Below are 17,954 nucleotides of genomic sequence, written 5' to 3' on the forward strand. Positions count from 1 at the left end.
AAATGTTGCTACAGGGATATATATATATATATATATATATATATATATAAACTGCAATACCCATCAGTGGTATTTTGGTCATTTCAGCTGTAATAGGCATCAGCCCATTAGGGGCTGACTATGCCTTTTTGTTTATTTTATTTTTTTGTACTTTTTACCTTTTTGTAAAGTGATGGGGCAGCTCCAACTAGTTGTTGGAGCATGTGGCCATTGCTCCCTTGTGGCCCCTTATGTTATAAATAGGCCTCTAAGGCCCATGCAATTCTAACTATTTAAGAGAGTATTTTCTATGCAATAACAAAAATATTTTTTGACCCTTGTGTGGGTGGTGTGGCTTAATCAATCAAGTGTTTCTCTTGATTGATTGTGTTCTTGCAAGTCCATAAGTGACGTATCTTTGCATTTGTTCTATTTCATTATATGGTATTAGAGCTTTGGTGCTCTTGAAGTATTACTCATTCGGATAATATCAAGAGGAAGATCGTGAGCTTGGTAGAGCATCAAATTATGGATCGTTGCATCGGTAAGTGCACTATCAAAGAGCTTTTCAACAAATCTTGTGTTATTTTCGTTATTTCTCTTTCTCTCTCTCTCTCTCCTTATTGTAAAACATGGAGAATGAAAGAGACGTAATCGTCTCCATTCTCGTGCGACTCAATGATACGAACTATGCGATGTGGACATCCATAGTGAAGCACAAAATATGGGAAAAGGGTCTATGGGGTTTGGTTGATGGTACCGAAAGAGAGCCTAAACTCATTCTTACCAAAATTGAGAATGAAAAGAAAGTAGCTCTTCAGGAAGAAGAGATGTCTAAGGCGATCTCCGTTTATGAAAAGAAATGAAAAGAGTGGATGATGGGCCATTTCAAGATAATTGGATGGCTCATCAATAGTGTGGACATCAACAAGTGTACTAGCTTAGCAAAATTTAATTTTGCAATTGATGTGATCATGCATATATTTTAGGGTTTAATTCATATTAAACTATGCATGATTTCATAGAAAAACGTATTAAAAACCCAAATTTATGTTAGTTTTGAGTAAATGTGTTAAAATAAAAAAAAAATAGAAAATGCTTGAAAATTAGTTTTATTTTGCAATTTAGTGTATATATTAGTGATTGTCATTAATGCAGGAGGTCTAATTCTTAAAATAATACAAAATTAGAGTTAGAATCAGTTTAGAATAGGTTTTTATAAAATATAGTGAATTTGGAGTATTTTGCAAATAAGTTTTCTTTAGGAGAGGTTTCAAAATGGAATTTTCAGAAAAGAAGAGGACTTATGGAAAAATCTCAACTCTTTAAATATGATATGTAGAAGAGAGGAATGCTTGTCTTCTCCCTTGCAAAGCCCCTCTCATCTTCTCCTTCCTCTCCACCTCTTTCTTGCCTCTTCTTCTCCTTCTCCCTCTTTTTCTCCTCTTTCCTCTTTCCGGTGGAGTGATGCAATCCGGCGACGACACAATAAGGAGAATTTCAACTCTTTTCTCAACCCTTCCAGTCACACGATTGCACGGAGTGGAGCAGAAGTGATCGAGTGACACAAAAGCACAAGAATATAAGACTTTTTTGCTTTTATTTTAGAATTTAGGAATTTAATTCTGGGTTTGTAATAAAGTCTTTTTACGCCCTCTGCGTAGGGTATTCATTCATTGTAATAGCTAAGTAGTCACTCATATTCAGTTTCTCACTCACTTGATATTTTTCACTTCAGTTTTTCACTCAAATTCCTTTGAGAGACAGTGAATTCGTGAGTAGAGTATTCCAACAACCTCAAAAGCCAATTGCATCTCATTTGCATTCATAAGAAGGGCTCATAGGTTGTTTTGTAAGTTGTTGCTTATTTCATTTTATTTAAAAGGAAGGACTCCTTGGTTTAAAAGAGTTGTTTGCTTTCAGTAGGTGTGTTACTGAAAGTGAGACCGGATTTGGTCTGTATGATCTTGTTATTACACAAGGTTGATAGTGGAAATCTCAAGCGGGTTTTGCTTGGGGACTGAATGTAGGTCGGGAAAGACCGAACCAGGATAAATTCTTGTGTTCTTTGTGTGATTGCTTTGCGAATTTCAAAATCCGTTATAATTCTGAAGACTATATTTAAAAGCACTATTCACCCCCCTCTAGTGCTTGTTGCCTCGATCCTACTGCACTTTCAAGTTGTTTGTTTGAATATGAAGTATTCCCGTTCCCTGAGTTTGACCCGGTCTCTACCACTAGTGATAACCAATTTTTATTAATTGATGTATGGTTTTCACATGCTTTTCATTTAAAAATCTTTTCAAAATTACAATTTCATAAAAAGGACATCAATTTTTTGGCGTCGTTGCCGGTGAACGGCGAAATACAAGTATTCACTTTATTGCCTAGTGTTTGTTTACGTATTTAGGTTTTAGAACCACGTGTTTGCATAACGTAGAGAAGAACTTACTTTTCCTGCACAACCACCCATTAGGACTCCTTTAGAAGTGACTGTGTACGAGTGGTACCGTGCACATAGATTTCATTTTCTCAAATTCTCTGCTGAGTGCAACTGCGTGGTGCTTGTTTGTTTCTAGTTTTCAGTTTTTGTTTTTTGCTCGCTTTGTGGTTTGCGTGGTTTGGCTGCTAGCGCGTTAGTGTGATCATTGCAAATTTTTTTCTCTTTTTCCTTCTCTTTTTCCTTTCTAACCTCTATTCCCTTTTTGAAGGGGAATAAAAGATAGAAAATGAGAGAGAAGAGAAAAGAAAGAAAGAAGAGATAAATTCTTTTGCAAAGGTCTCACTCGACCTTAATTTTGAAAAGATTTTGAAAATTACTCCCCTCCGTTTTGAAAATTTACGGGAAAATGGAGACACGGGATTCACTCGTCGGTACGAGGTTCACCGTTCCTGGCGCCTTTACCAGCGGTAATCGAACCAAGGATCGAACTTATGCCTTTTTCTTTATCTAAATATCGTCTAAAAATTTATTCTAAGTCTAAAAATGCACAAAGAATCATGCTTGTGCAATGCAAATGCAAAGATCTATGCTCTTTTGAGAAGAATAATTCAGAATTTTTTGGGATTTTCCAAGTGATTTTTTGAAATAAATTTGAAGATACTTGAGAAGAAGATGTTTCAAAGGGTTGAAATTGGTTTGAAAAAGTTAGATTTTGAATCTAACTTAGAACTTGGAAATGGATCTGGAAGAAGAGACTCAAATTTCTAAGTCTTGAAATAATCATAGTTCGAAAAAATAAATCTTGGATAAAGAGAAAAGGAGAATTGGAATTCAGAATTTTGAAGTAAGAATGAGATTTCAAAGTTAAAATGAACTTTGAATTTGAATCTCAAAAGTCGATTTTGAAGAGAAATTTCGATCTTGAGTTTAAATTCAGAACCTGAAATAAGAATTGAATTTGGAAGTTGAATTTAGACTTGGGAAATAGATTTGAAAATGGTTTTGGAAATAGAAATTGAATTTGGAGTTTTGAAATCCAGATGAGAGAATGAAAATGAGCTTGTAAATGAAAGTCAAATTGGAAAATTGGATTGAAAATATGAATCCAACATGGAATTGGATTTGAAATCTGGAATCCTAGATAGAATTGGATTTGAAATATGGAATCCTAGATGGAATTGAATTTTAAAAATCTGGGATCCAAGATGGAATTGGATCTGGAATCCAAGATGAAACTTTGAAAATTGGAATTGGATTCAAGAAATCTAGATAGATCTTGAAGATGGATTTGGATTTGGGAATCCAGATTGAATTTGATTGTGGAAGTGAATTTGAGAAATCCAAGTGAAATTCGAAAATGTGGAGTTGGATTTGAGAAATCCTGATTGAAATGGACTTGAATTTAACATTAATCTTAATCTCAAAAGTGATTTGAAGATTAAAACTCAGAAGTTTTCAAAAGAACTTGGGGATTTGAGAACTTGAAGTGAAGAATAAAAAATAAACTTGGTTTAAAACTTGAATTTTTGAAACCAGATGATGAATCTGGGATTTCAAAGTTGAATTGAACTTTGAAATTCAATCTGGAATATTGAATTGATTTTGAAATTGAGTCCTGAAAATGAATTTGGAATTTCAAAGTTGAATTGAACTTTGAAATTTGATTTGAAATGAGAAGTTGAATTTTGAATTTAGAGATGAATTTGAAATTTCAAAGTTAAATTAAACTTTGAATTTGGAATATTAAATTTTGAAATAAAATAGAATTGAGAATAGGAAGATGAATTTGAATAAGAATTAAAGATTGATTTGAGAAATGAAAAAGATATTTGAAGAATTATTTTAAAATCACTTGATTTTTGAATAAAATTTGAAATAATTTGAAAGAATGATGTAATTCTACCCTAAATGCTGAAATGAATTAAAAGATCTTGAAAATTGAATTTGAAACGTATATTTCATTCTTCAGGAGAATTGAAATAAGATTGAAGTTATAATACATTTCTGACTATGGTCATAAAATGTATTATATAATAATCTATATTTAAATTCAGATGAAGAATAAAACACATTTTGGTGCCTTTATAGAGTTTGAAATGAAATTAACTTTCAATATATCCTGACTATGGCCATTGATATATATTTTAAGTTAATTTCAAGTTAAATTCTGATAAAGGAAGAAAAATTAAAAAAATATGATGATTTTTGAAAGAGATCCAGTGTGGATCCAATGTTATTCTACAAAAGACGAAAACCCATAGTTTTGTTCGCATTTTGACTATGGCCATAAATGCAAATCGTTAACTTAGGATTTAATCACCTTTTATTAGAATAGTGCATGTGTCATTCGTGTTCCCATTCGTGAATTTTTGGAATAAAAGAGAAAATTGATGTGAAACAAGTATTTCTAGAAAGTATGCATGCTGATACATTCTAATCTAGTACTGAAAGGTAAGGTTTTTCATTGATATCTAGCTATTACAATTCTCAAATTGAAATTGAAATTGAAATTACAATTTCTAAGCTAAGAAAGAAAATGACACTTTTCATATGTTTTCCTGCAAAACAAGGTTAGAGATACATAATACAAAAGAAACCAAGAGTTTGTATTGAACCTAAAGTGCATACGATGATGTCTATATGCTAGTGAGGGGAAACTATATGAAAATGCATATGCATTTAGTGAGTGTTGTGATGAGGGGTGCAAATGAGTAGGTGGGTTGAGAGTGAAAACATCAATTAAGATATAATGATGAGGTATTGTGAACGTGGGGAACTGGATTTGGCATTAAAGAAGGCACAACAGGATTTTATGTGGAAATGATAGCGAACATGCAAGTATTATGCAGTGTGAAGGGAAGGAACTGTGAATAATGCAGAAGTATGGTGCAATTTACAGTAGGTAAATGTAGGAGTTGATGCATACAACGCAGCTAATACTGACGAAGGCATGGGACTGGTGTAGGCGAGCATGTTGTATAAGGGGTAATCGGTGTGGAGATGGCTGCTGCTGTAGCAGGGGGAAATGGAATGGCAGGGGAAGACAAAATGAAGATGGACTGTGGGTGTTGGAGCTGGGAATGAGTGCTGGAAGGTGGATGGTAGGTATGGCAAGGTGATGTGCTGAAATGGTGGATGCTACCGAGGGAGGAACTGGAGGATGTTGTGGCCAGGTGGGCTGGACATAGGTGAAGTATTGTGAGGTGCGATGTAGCTGGGATATTGTGAAGATGGCTAGCAGGTAAGTGCGACAGGGCTGTGGGTGAAGCGGCGATTGCAATAGTGGAATTGTTAGAATGATGATATAGATAGGGAGGTGGCAGGTACAAGTGGTTGCAACTGTCAAAGGTAATGAAGGACAGTGACACAGATGGATATAGGTGTTGCTGTGTGGTGACAATGTATGATAACAGGTAATATACAATGGTGGTATAAGTGGGTGCGACATAGAGGGTGATATGAAGTGAGAAAGGATGCAATGAGGTGAGAAATATACTGAAAGTGGTAAGGATGTTGCAGGGAAAAGATGTGTACTGTGTAGTGGTAATATGATCACAGGTGCAGCCTGTGCACAGATGTGTGATGGTTAACAGGTGTAGGGTGCTGCCAATGAAGATTGGGCTGATGATTAAGTAGGCTGGGTGCAAGGCCAATGTTTGCAGGGATGTAACAGTGAGAAGCAATGACATTATGTGATGGCTGGTATGCGTGGAATAGAGGGTGAAAAGGTGGGATGTTGTCATGCATGGGAGGTAGCTAGTAAAGCTGGAGGAAGCTAATGTACAGGGATGTGGTGGATAAGCCTAGCAGTGAAGGTGGAATATGGGGGCAGCAATGTAAGTGGGAAATAAGGCTTAGCAAGGGTAAGGTGGAATGGAGGGCGCAGCGTGCTGCTGTAGATAGTGCAAGTGGCGACAATTTGTAATTGCAGACATGGTTGTAATGGGGTGCAGTGGTGTGAATATCTTTTGCAGGAAGAAAAAGAAAATGCAAATTGCTGTAGAGGTCCAATGTGCTGGGATGTTGTGAGGTGACAGATGCAGAACCTGATCATGCTATAAGGGGATAATGACAGTGTGAGTAATATATGATGAAAATGGATAATAACACATTGAGAGGCTACAGACGTAGATTTTCTGAAAAGTGCAAATGTTGAGTGGTGTGTAAGGCAGGAAATATGCTGATGTTTGCTGGGGTTGAGTGAAGGATAGCAAGTGGATGTGCTATAGGAAATGGGTGTCGTGATTAAGAGACAACATACCTTCTCTTGCATGACTAAGCATAGATAATCATGATGGATTATTGATCTCTAAAAATCACATAATCAAAATGCAGAGACAAGTACGCTCAGATTTACGATGAGAGCCAACATCCTGTCCTGAGTCTGGAAGTAGAACAACATAGTCTCTGAAGAAAACCTTAAACCCTGGCCAACATTGAGCAATTTTATGAGTATTTATACATATAAGACTATTCTCATCTTCCAAGTGGCAACTGCATTCGGTCGGCTCAAGTTCTCTCTCAGAATTTTCCCTTTGACTTGATGTCAGTCCAGAATTTGATGCAGCCACATCGTGAGTGCCTTCTAGAGTCGAGTGGAGGTTGGAACGTGGCCAACAACTTTGTTGGTATATTAGGAAAGCTCATCCTCCCAGGCTTTCGGCCATTCACCAACTGCAAGTACTGGGTAATGAAATAACAGATATGATGATGGTGGAAAATTACATTTCCTCCATATTGCAGCAGCGGGATTCGAATGTTGGGTGTTAAGAATTGAACTCATTCCAATTGCAGAAAATTCGATGATGACCCCAATCGAATCCAGTTGCGGGAATCAAACTCAAATCCAGGATCAAACCCGATGATGGCTTGGATCTGGTTACTTAAATGTTAAATGAAATGCAATAGACAGAAGAATGGCCAGATGTGAAAACAGAAAATTAAAATGCAAACAAAAATCAACACGCGATGGACGATTTGAATGAAGACAAGAGATCAAAATATCAAGAGAAATGGTCATGATGCAATCAGGAACTCAGAATTGAAAAGAAAATTAAAGTGTAAACAAGCAATCGAGAATCAATAAAAAGAGGGAAGGATTAAAGCAAAACAAGATTAAATTGGAATGCTTTAAGATAAAAATAGGGATTCAAGGGATCCTGAAAAAAAAAAAAGATGCCGTAATCAAAAGCATAGATATATAGAAAACAATCCAGATGAAAGGCGTATCTGCTTAATTGGAGCATTAATAAACCAAAGAAACTTAAATAAGGCAAAGAGGAAGGAGATGTCAGAGTGAAAACTCCGTCGATATTGCAATGTGTAGGCTGGTGATGCCATAAGCAGACCAAACACTACAATAGGCGCGTTAATGGGGTTAAAACAAAGAAATTAAAAGAAAATAAGAGAAAATAAAGGGGAGAAGGGTACTCACCGTGGCTTTTGCAGGATTAAAGCGATGAAACCGAGGCTTCTCTTCTACCGTGGAGATCTTTTACTATGGATTGCTGGAGGGTTTACTGATCTTTGTAGATGAAGCTGGCTTCGATTGAGAGGGGAGAAGGCTTCTCCTTAATGGCGGTTCGAGCTTCTTCAGAAAAGAGGAGAGAAACAAAGAGAAAGAAGGATCAGGAGAAAGAAAAGGAGAAAGGGGGAAGAAGAAGAAGATCAGGAAGAAAGCGTGAAAATGGAGGGGTGAAACGCAGTCTTTGAAGTATTTTTGCAAAAACTTTTATTTTGAGATATAAGGATTTTTAAAATGAGGTTTTTGAGAAAAGAATTTCAGAAATAGGGTTTCAAAAATGGTTCTGGGTCCGATATTTTGAGGAAATGTTGAAGTTAGATCTAGAATTTGAGATCGGCTCCAGATAAAACCTCTGAGAAAATATGAAGAAATTGATTTTTTGATTTTTTTGATTTTTTGAAGAATAGAAGGTCCGAGATCAGAATTGGATCCGGATATCCGATTTGGGTCCAAGATTGGGTCAGATATGAAAATTGAGTCTGGATTCCAGCGAATCCGAGAAATGAATAGAAATTTGATCAGAAATTGACCCAGTTTATTCAGAGAACGGGCCTAGGGGCAAAAAGGGAATTTTTAGATTTTTGGAAAAATTTGGGGTGTTTACAGGTAGTTAGGTAGAAAACCTCAAATTAGGATGTGTGCTACACCGGTCTACATCGAGGTGTATGCAAGAGCGATGCTCGCTTGACCCCGAGCTTGTCGAGCCAATCGAGGACCCCGAGTCCCTTATTAGGAGAGTCCAAAGAGCTGCAACCATGATTGAAGATCAGCAGATGATTCATCCTCTTAGGGAGTACTTCATGCCCACCACCTATACTTGAAAGAACTCCTAAAATAATCAAGGAATCAGTGTGAGAGAGAGAGAGGGGAGAAAGAGAGAACTCGATATTTGGGAATCAACAGCCACTCTTGACCTAGCTGCTGCAGTAATGCAGTAATGCTACATTAGTCTTAATAGGGTTACAATAACCTTTTTACAAGGACAAAAATGCCCCTTATTAGTAACACATGTTACATTAGAATACAAAGGAAACAAAACACGTGATTGGATGTGGATCATTTATCGGATCCATATCCAATCCATACTCCATATTCTAATACCCCCCCTCAAGTTATGCATGGGGTTGAACCATGTGCAACTTGTTCTTCATATACCAGAAGCGGTGACTTGTGAGACCTTTTGTAAACATATCGGCAACTTGGTCTTCTGAAGGCGCATAAACTGGTTCAATCTCTTTGTCGGCTATCTTTTGTCTGATGAAGTGTTGATCAATCTCAATATGCTTAGTCCGACTATGATGAATAGGATTGAATGCAATTTGTATAACACTTCTATTATCACACATAAGTGTTGAGTTTGAGATATCCTCTCCAATCTCTGTAAGTAGATGCCTAATCCAAGTCACTTTTGCTGTGGCAGCTGCCATAGATCTATACTCTGCCTCTGTGCTAGATCTTGCCACATCCTTCTGTTTTCTGCTACTCCATGAGACAAGATTTCTCCCAATGAAAACACAGTATCCTGAAACAGACCTCCTCTCATCTGGATCTTCTGCCCAGTCTGCATCTGTATAGGCCAGTATGTCATGTTTTGGTGTCTTCCATGAAGATTGAATATATGTGAGTCCATCACCCACCGTTCCTTTTAGATAGCGAAGGATGCGTTTGACAGCATCCATGTGACCAGTCTTTGGTTCATGCATAAATTGAGATACTTGATTAACAGAATATACAATGTCTGGTCTAGTAAAGGTAAGGTATTGTAGCATACCCACTAAACTGCGATACTTGACTGCATCAGGATATAACTCACCATCACAAATACTGAGCCTTTGGTTGACAACACTGGGTGTGGGTAGAGGTTTACTATTTGTCATTCCTGCTTTAGCCAGAAGATCAAGAGTATGTTTATGTTGAGTTAATGACATTTTTTCATCTTGTCTGTCTACCTCTACACCAAGAAAATATCTCAGCTCCTCAAGGTCTTTCATTTTGAATCGCATACTCAACAAAACTTTAATTCGCTGAATGTGGTCTGGAGCATTACCAGTGATAACAATATCATCAACATATATGAGTAAGAAAACCATAGTGGTACCGTCCCTATATATAAACAGAGAATGGACAAGTTGGGAACGAAAGAAACCATGTTTCTGGATTTCTAAGGAAAAGCTTTCAAATCATGACCTAGAAGCTTGATTCAATCCATACGAAGCTCTGATTAATTTGCATACATATTCTTTTGGGTCTCCCTCTGCATAACCTTGAGGCTGCTCCATGTAGACCTCTTCCTTTAAATCCCCATGAAGGAATGCATTCTTAACATCGAGCTGACTAAGGATCCAACCATGTTCAATCGCCAAGCCAAGTATAATGCGAATAGTTCCCATTTTTACCACTGGGCGGAATGTCTCATCATAATCCTGACCATATTCTTGAGTGAAACCCTTGGCTACAAGACGCGCCTTGTACCGTTCAATGCTACCATCCGGTTTATATTTAATTTTATAAACCCATTTGGAACCAACAACATTTTTATCTGGAGGGCGGCCAACTATCTCCCATGTTTGACACTCATGAAGTGTCTCGATCTCCTTATTCATCGCTTCAATCCATTTGTTGGATTGGATAGCTTGATGAAAACCAAGAGGTTCATCGTGTTTTTCAATCTGGGATAGAAAAATCTGAAAGTCCATAGAAAAGTTGTCATAACTAACCCACTTTTCAATAGGATGCCTTATCCTGCCTGATCTTCTTGGTGCTTCTCTGTTATTAGATAATGCAATGTGTTCTTCAACAGGTACATTCGTTTGCTCTCTAGGTCTCCTGGTATACACATTACCTTTGTATCTCAAACACTCTGCTTGTGATGCATCATCTAAAATTGTCTCACCATGTATGTTTTTAGGAGTCAAAATAGTATGCTCGGCAGCATGTGAAATAAGTTCAGCACTAAGCCATGGGTCATACCAATTAGCAACTGCACCAATATGTTCACGATTGACGTTTGCTTTTCCCAGAAAATTATTTTCATCAAAAACAACATTTCTGGAAATTCTAATCTTCTTATTGGCAGAATCATAGCACCTGTAACCCTTGTGTTCATCTGCATAACCTACAAATTGGCATATAGAGGCTTTGTCCTGAAATTTAGTCCTCATGGATTTGTCAATATGTAATAACATGTGCATCCAAAAACTCGTAACTCATTATAATCGGGATGCGCACCAAAGAGAACATAATAGGGAGATTGATTTTCAAGAATAGGCATAGGAAGACGATTTATCACATGAGTGGCAGTGTGAAAAACTTCAGTCCAAAGACTAATGGGTAAATTACTCCCATGCATCATACTCATTGCACTTTCCACAATATGTCTGTTTACGTTCAGCAATTCCATTTTGTTGTGGAGTGTACGGGCAAGAAACTCTACGATGCATCCCATTATCTTGGAGAAAATCTAAAAATTCTTTGGAGGAATACTCACCACCTCCATCACATTGGAGAATTTGGATATTTTGAGAGAATTGATTTTTAACATAGGCATGAAAATGACGGAAAATGGAAAAAACTTATGATTTGTGTTTCATAAAGAATATCCAGGTAAAACGAGAGAAACTGTCAATAAAAGATACATAATATTTACTTCCAGAAGAGGAAGGATTAGGGGCTGGGCTCCAAACATCTGAACATATTATCTCAAAAGGCATGAAAGCTCTTTTATTTATTTGATGAAAAGGGAGTACATGACTTTTGCAGACCTGACAACTGGGACATATTTTATCCTTCAACGAGGGTGAAACAAACTCTGAAAGAAAACCATTGGACACTAACTTTTCAATAAAGACTTGACTACAATGACCAAGATGAGAATGCCAGAGATCTGACTTATTACATTTGGATGTACTTAGGACGCTTTTAGAAATGAGATCAGACTTGGGCTTCAGGACACTGGAGGCTGGATCTTCATTAAAGACATACATGTCTCCATGTCGCTCTCCTTTAGCGAACATCTCCTTTGTTTGAAGATCCTTGACAAAGACAGAAGTAGGAGTAAATTTCACAGAAGAATTGGTAGAATCAACAAGTTTAGAAATAGATACAATATTTTTCTTTATGTTCGGTGCATGAACAACATCAGATAAAGTGATAGATGACTCAGACAAAGGAATGAGGACATTGCCTATGTTTGAAATAGGGTGGTGAGTCCCATCTCCGGTTACAATATTAGATTTACCAAAATAGGGAGTCAAAGTAGAGAACTTACCTGCATTGCCAGTGACATGGGTTGCTGCCCCAGAGTCAACATACCATATTCCATCATCATTTTGCTTCAGATTCAAGTTGGCCATAACAGATAGTAGAAGATCTTTAGCATCATCACTGACCCGAAATGTACCTCCAGTTCCTGATATACCAACATTTCTATTGTTTTGCATTTTATTCCGATTTTGTGGGTTGAACCAACAGTTGGCCTTGATATGACCTCGTTTGTTACACTGATAGCATGTGAGAACATTCTTTGAAAAAATGACATTGGAAGTTGGTGTAGGTAGTAACCCACGTCCACCCTAGATTGGATTTCCCTTGCCTCTGCCACGTTCTCCTCGTGCACGATCAACTATCACCCCTGTGGCAAGGACCTCATGCGTAGATGATTGTCCTGTTGAAGCTTCAGACATGCTTTTCAGTGTCATCTCATACTGAAAAAGTTTGGCGCGTAATTCCTCAAAGGAGAGCAACGTAGCCAAGCATAATAAGGATGTAACAAGAACATGATATTCTGATCCCAGGGCATTCAGTGTTTGCTGCACCTTTTCTTTATCTGAGACTGGACATCCAACCATGGCTAATTGATCTGTGATGCTTTTGACTTGATTTAAGAATTCAACAATGCTCATTTCACCCTTTTTTAACATCTGAAATTCGCATTTAAGAAAGAACACTTTAGCCTCTGATATTTGAGAATAGGTCTGAGCTAAAGCACCCCACAAAACTTTAGATGTGCAATCATCAGGAATGGAAATCAAGACTTCTTGTGACAACGTGGAAGTGATGTATGCGATGAGTGCCTGATCACGCTTCATCCAGGTAACAAATGCAGGGTTGCAAATAGTATTCGGCAATCCTTCATCCTCTTTGGCTTCGATGGTGATAAATTCTTGAGGCATTGGAGTCGATCCATCTAAGTGGCCTGAAAGATCTTGACTCCGAATAAAAGGGGCAATCTGCCTTTTTCAAGTCAAATAGTTGTTGGTAGTTAACTTTTTTGAAACTAACTGCCCCAGGAAACTGGAAGAGAGACCTGAATTACCTGAAGAATCCATTGATAGACTGTTTGACAGCGGAAAGAAACTGGTGGCTGAGACAGAAAATAAAGGACTGACAAAGAATTAAAACAAAGACAAAATAAGTAGGTGTGTCAGACAGATTTGAGGGCTGAAAATGACTGATAGTAGATCTGAAAATATTTTCAGATCTGCGACAGACAAAGTGATCACTAAAGGCTGTGACAAAGACAAAATAGCAGATCTGAAGGGATTTCAGATCTGCGAGGAATAGAAGAAACTCGAATTAGACAATGATCACCAGGAATAGAGGAAAGGATTGATAGCAGATCTGTCGCAACTTTCAGATTTGCGAGAGAGAGAGAGAGAGAGAGAGAGAGAGAGAGAGAGAGAGAGAGACAATAATAAATCTGAAGGTATTTCAGATTTACGACATAGCAGATCTGAAGGGATTTCAGATCTGCAAAATAATAGAAGGAAAGAAATAGGTACAGAAAAGAAAAGAAGGATACCAACTTTCACGCTGAAAAGAAAAGAAAATAGGTACCAATCTTCACGCTGAAAAGGGATCTGCTGTTCACGCAGATCAGGCACGTGATCTGCTGTTCATGCAGAGGAGGCTGGGGCAACTTTTGCAGCAGGAAACTCGACCTTACAGGAGGAGGCTGGGGCAGCTTTTGCAGTAGGAAACTGTTCACCTTTTGCAGCAGGAAAAGGGATCTGACAGGAGGAGGCTGGGGCAACTTTTGCAGCAGGAAACTCAACCTGACAGGAGGAGGATGTGTAATGAAATAAGCGGAAGAAGCCAAGAATGCTAAAGCATTCACTATGTCCCACACGGACAAGTGCAACAAGCACAAGAGAGGAAATCCACTAAGGGATATACAAAGGGCCTTATAAAAAGGCTACACACATGAAAAATAATATCACTATTATTGAAGAGGAGCTCTCAAGAGCAATACCACATACATGGGGGGTTCCCCCTATTTATAAGAAAAGGAGACCAAAGGGGCTCCCAATAGAGTCGTTGGGAGCCCCCAACGGTCACATATGTGACCGTTGGGGGCCCCAACGACTCCATTGTGGGGCCCCTTTTCGGTATCCAAAAAATACATATTAAAAAATAAAAATAAAAATAAAAAACAGTAAAATAAGAGAAACAAAATAAGTACCCCTATGGGGTACTTTGTGAAATGACCATAATACCCCTATCAGGTATTATGGTATTATTACATATGTTTTAACACCCCCCCTCAAACTTTACGGGGGAATGACCGAAAGTTTGCCAAGAAGGAACAAGAAGCGAGGAGCAGGCAGGGCTTTGGTAAAGAAATCTGCAAGTTGATATTCTGAAGTGACATATGGCAGTGAAACTGTCCCACGAAGATATTCATCACGTACATAATGACAGTCCATCTCAATATGTTTAGTCCTTTCATGAAAGGTGTGGTTGCTGACAATATAGATGGCACTTTTGTTGTCGCAACAAAGCTTCGAAACACCGGTAATTTCGACTCCCATATCTTGAAGAAGACTTCGAAGCCACACAAGCTCCATTGTAGTGGTTGCCATAGCCCTGTATTCTGCTTCAGTAGAAGACAACGAGACTTTCTGCTGTTTCTTGCACCTCCAAGCAATTAGCGAATCTCCTAGAAAAACACAAAAGCCAGTAGTTGAGATTCGATCATTTGGGTTTCCTCCTCAGTCAGCATCAGTATAAGCCAGTAAGTCTAAGGAAGAGATTGAGGATAAGAATAGCCCTTTAGTCAAAGTATTTTTGATGTATCGAATGATCCGGAGCAAAGCACTCATATGCACAGATGTAGGAGCATGCTCAACATGAGCAATATCTGGCCTGGTGATAGTCAGATAGGTGAGGGAGCCTATGAGTTGCCTGTAGGGCGTAGGATCATCCAGCAGAACTCCATCCTCCAGTCGTAGTTTAGCATTGATAACCTCGGGAGTCTCCACTTTTTTGTCATCTGAAATCCCAGATTTGGAACATATGTCTGCAGCAAGCTTCTTCTGTAACAGTATATACCCTCGAGGAGAGTATGCTACTTCTATACCAAGAAAGTACCTGAGAAAACCCAGATCAGACATATCAAAATTATGTTTTAACATATTTTTAACATTAAGAATACCACTTTCATCATTGCCAGTGATGATCATATCATCAACATAAAGCAGAAGGATGATGATACTATTACCTGCATGTTTAACAAAGAGAGCAGTGTCAGTATAACATGAACGAAATCCCAATTTTAACATGATAGCACTAAATCTATCATACCAAGCCTTAGGGGCTTGTTTAAGACCATATAAAGCTTTTAATAACCGAAGAGTTTGACCTTGGTTAACATTAATTCCCGGCGGAGGGTCCATATATACTTATTCATTCAACTGACCATTGAGAAAGGCATTTTTAACATCTAATTGAAATATAGGCCATTTCTTAGATGATGCTACTGCTATTAGAGTTCTAACACTTGTCATGCGAGCCACGGGGGCAAAAGTCTCCTCATAATCGATGCCATATTCTTGTGAATATCCCTTAGCAACTAATCTAGCTTTATAACGTTCTAGGGAACCATCACTTTTTGTTTTGACTTTGTAGACCCATCGACATCCTGTAGCTTTTTTATTTGGAGGAAGATGAACTATTTCCCAAGTTTTAGCCTTATTTAAAGCATCTAGTTCAACTTTCATTGCTTCAACCCAATGAGGAATATTTTTTGCTTGATTATAGTGGGAAGGTTCATAGTAAGAATGCAAGGCAATTAGACAAACTCTATATTTAGGTGAGAGAGTTTCATATGAGACAAACCTATTTGGTGGAATGGATTCTCTAGAAGAACGCCTAAGAGAGGTTTCTTCTAGGGGTTCATTAAGCCGCAAGAATTTTTCTAAAGCACTAATAGGTTGTGCTTCCTCACGCCGAGTGTATACTTGGAGATTGTCACCATTAGTTGGTGATACATCATTATCATGAGTATTTTCTAAAGATTCCGGATTACTCAAAAGATCATCATTTGAGTCTTATAAAAGATCATTGATAAACATATAATCAATTTCATTTGGTTTTTCCAAAATTTCAAATCCATTTTCATCTTCTAAAAACGTCACATCTTTGGAAACAAACAATTTATTGTTCTTATAGTCAAAGCATCTATAGCCCTTTTGATTTTCACCATATCCTAAAAATACGCATTCTATTGCTTTAGGTGACAATTTATCTCTTTTATGTAAAAGAACAAAGCATTTACACCCGAAAATACGAAGACGATTGTAGTCGGGTGTCATATTGAAAAGTTTTTCATAAGGAGAGATATTATTCAATTTTAAAGATGGCATCCTATTAATTAAATAGGTGGAGGTCAACACGGCTTCGGCCCAAAAATTTTTAGGAATATTTTTAGAAATGAGTAAGGATCTAGTGGTTTCTAAAATATGTCTATGTTTTCTCTCCGCTAGACCGTTTTGTTGAGGAGTCCTTGGGCAAGATTTTTGATGACAAATGCCATGTTGTTTTAGATATGATTGAAAATCATTTGATAAGTACTCTCCACCCGAATCGGATCTAAGAATGGATATTTGACTTTGAAATTGATTTTGAACTTTTGCATGAAATTCTTTGAAGAAGTTAAAAACTTCCGATTTAGCATTAAGAAAATAAATCCATACGTATCTAGTATAATCATCAATAAACGTAACATAATACGAATAACCACCTTTGGATAAAACCGGAGATGGCCCCCATACATCGGAATGCACCAATTCAAAAGGTCTTGTTGTCACAAAAGTTCTAATAGGAAAAGGAGTAGACTTCATTTTTCCAAAAATGCAATCTTTGCAATTGATATCTTTTTCTTTACAAAACTTGTTTCCAAAAGGAAAAAGATACATTTTAGAGTAACTTGGATGTCCAAGTCTTTTATGCCAAGTTTCAATATTTTTGTCTTGGACATAAGTACAAAATGAGGTATTTGGAAGTGTTAAGTTATCCATAAAATAAAGGTCTCCCTTCCTATGGCCTTGCCCAATCCGCTTCCCGGACCGGAGATCCTGCACAAAGCACCCTTGGGATGAGAAAGATATTTCACATCCATGGTCGGCTATTTGAGAAACGGAAAAGAGGTTAAGATTTAATTTAGGAACTATTCTAACTTTTGGAACAAGAAAATTTTAAATATTTTTAGAATCAAGAGTTCCAATACCATTTATTTTGAGAAAAGTTCCATCGGCCGTAGAGACACAAGATAATTTTGAATTGGCGTTCACATTGGTTAATGCATTTTCATGAGGAGTCATGTGAAAAGAGGCTCCGGAATCTAAAATCCAAGAGTACGTACCGGGAGGTGATGATGAGGCAATGGCGGCACCGGAGGTGGAAGAAGTGACCTTTAGAATTTGTTGAAGAGCCAAGGAGATTTGTCCAAGAGTATCTTTGAGATCCCCGTTCTTGCCGTCATCTTCTTTGGTGGTGGATTCTTCAACGGAAGCCACCTTTGGCTTGAATGCCCCATTTAGCTTTGGGCAAACGGGTTTAATATGTCCCGGCTCATAACAATGGTGACATATAATCATTTTTCTTCCACCACTCCCTTGCTTACCAAAATGAGGTGGTTTGTATGTTTTAACATGATTGCCGGGTTTAGATACGGCAAGAATTTTACCCATGCTATGTCTAGTCTCTTCTTGAGTAATCTCGGCAATAGCC

At 37.7% G+C, this 17,954-nt stretch overlaps 1 protein-coding gene across 3 annotated transcripts in view; it reads left to right on the plus strand.

The window, feature by feature from the left end:
* The window catches only part of LOC149839141 (B3 domain-containing protein Os07g0679700-like), a 106,560-nt gene that overhangs the window by 3,543 nt on the left and 85,063 nt on the right, over nt 1-17,954 (plus strand). The window lies entirely within an intron of this gene.

The sequence above is a fragment of the Nuphar pumila genome, chromosome 4 (assembly GCF_984573655.1).
Source record: "Nuphar pumila chromosome 4, dmNupPumi1.hap1.1, whole genome shotgun sequence".
Classification (NCBI taxonomy): domain Eukaryota; kingdom Viridiplantae; phylum Streptophyta; class Magnoliopsida; order Nymphaeales; family Nymphaeaceae; genus Nuphar; species Nuphar pumila.